The sequence below is a fragment of the Arachis ipaensis genome, chromosome B09, assembly GCF_000816755.2.
Source record: "Arachis ipaensis cultivar K30076 chromosome B09, Araip1.1, whole genome shotgun sequence".
Lineage (NCBI taxonomy): Eukaryota > Viridiplantae > Streptophyta > Magnoliopsida > Fabales > Fabaceae > Arachis > Arachis ipaensis.
The window spans coordinates 79,654,045-79,656,220 of record NC_029793.2 but is presented as its reverse complement, the minus strand read 5'-3'; the positions used below and the strand labels follow the sequence as shown (position 1 = coordinate 79,656,220).

The 2,176-nt window shown below is 22.3% G+C and overlaps 1 protein-coding gene across 1 annotated transcript in view; it reads right to left on the bottom strand.

Moving 5' to 3' along the window:
• The window catches only part of LOC107615621 (histone-lysine N-methyltransferase SUVR4-like), a 14,061-nt gene that overhangs the window by 2,396 nt on the left and 9,489 nt on the right, over positions 1-2,176 (bottom strand). The gene's annotated exons all lie outside the window — the stretch shown is intronic.

Genomic DNA, 2,176 nt, shown 5'->3' with positions numbered 1-2,176 from the left:
ATTTACTAAAATAAATACTATAATTTTTAAAAAATTATTTTTAATAAATTAAAAGTACAAGCTTTACCAAACTCACCGTTGATATAAGGCTTGGTTTGTATTGCTGTTAGTAGTAAAATTGAATAGGATGGAACAAAACAAAGGGGAATGAAACTAAGGGATTTTTCTTTTTAAATAAATAAAATAAATATTTTATTTACCGAAATAGAAAATTTGTAGTGTTTTTACCGAAATGCGTCGCATCTCTTATCTCGTCTACAGTGTAAACGAGATAAGATTATACGTATCTCGTTTACACTATAAACGAGATAAGACACGAGACGACGTGGCCGTATCACGTTTGTACACGTATTGTGTAAAGTCTTTATCTCGTATATAGTGTAAATAGATATGTGTAATCTTATCTTGTTTACACTGTAAACGAGATAAGAGTGGATAATGTCTATATATATGTATCTCGTCCATAGCCTTGATTAAGAGCTTTTTACTTTCATTTCTTGGCTTTTTCTCCCATTTTTACCCTTTTCTAATCATATTTCCGAATTACTTAAAGAAGATGGTGCGCACTGATAATCACGATTGAAATATTAACAGACTAAGCGCGACTTGGTACATGACAAGGGCAGCCGACTTTGAGGTTGGTGTTGTTTTTTGTCTTATGCTTATGTTAAAACATAGATGTGTTGCCATACTTAGGATACTTTTATAGAGGTAGTATGCATTATATGTTAGGCGGCAGAATATATGGTTAGGAATGATTTAAATGTTAGGATACGATGTTAAACATACTTTAAAATACTTTAAAATGGATTTGTTAGTTAAATATTTGTTTAGGTTTATTTTTTTAATCTAAGTAATTATTAGGCATATGTTTATTAATTTAGTTACTAATCTAGGTTATTAAAAATTTCTAGTAAACTTAATTAAGTAGCAAAATGTTTATGTTTGTATTTATTAAATATTTAAGTAAATAACTTTTTTTAAATTTCTTGTTACTTAAACTAAGTTATCAAGTTGATAGTGTACTTTATTCGGGTATGTCTAAAACGAGCACAACAATTATGTGCTTATTAGATGCACCATATTTATATAGACCGTTAGATTTGATTAGATAAAAATTAAAGGCTAATGTAAAAGAAGAGAATTGATGGACTCTAATAAATACAGAATATCCTAGTACATAAATAAATGCTTTAAATGACATTACTTTAATACACAATACTTTAAAGGATAATAGAATATTTGATTCTTGAATAATTAAATATAAAACATATAAATACAAAAATATGAATATTCTTTATTCCATAAGATTAATTATTATGCAAAAAATTTTTATGATATTAAAAAATTATATTAAAATAAAATTTTAAACTGTAACATAAAAATATAAAATAATTAAAATTTTATTTAATATTACTTGACAAATAATTAGATTATTATATTCAAAATTTATTAACTAACTAATTTTATTAAAGATATTATTATATAATATAATTTTTCATCAAAATATTTTAAAAATATAATTTATTTAATATTATATATAATACATGAAAATATTAACCTTTTTATTTTTTTTATTTTTTTTTAAAACAGAATAAATAATATAATTCTAAAAACATACCCATCATATTACATACTTATTTATATTAGTAAGACCTAAACTAATTAAGCTTATGTAATTAAAAATATAAAACATATAAATACAAAAAAATAAAAATATTTTTTATAACAAAATTTTAACCAAATAATTAAAAATGATTGAATGTTTTGTTTAAATGAAAAATGCCGCAGCTTTAGTATGATGTACTGAAATGCAAAATGTTAGAATATAATAATAGTTAAACCTAGAATTTTGATCCTAATTTTATGAAAAATGACCTCATTTAGCTTTTTGTAGTTAATTGTCACACATATAAAAATATAAAGTTTATATATTCTTTTTCTTTTTCATTCTTTTTTTTTCTTTCAAAACTTCTATCTTTTTAATATATAGAATGAGTGCCTATCCTAAAATGAAATTTATATAGCGTTGCTCTATGTTTTAAACAAAAATATGATTTGAACATATTCTTTATGATGGTCTTAACCAGAAACAGAAAAAATATACAAATATTTAAAAATGCCTTAAATAACATTGTTATATATTTTTTATTTTATTATATATTATTTTAAAATA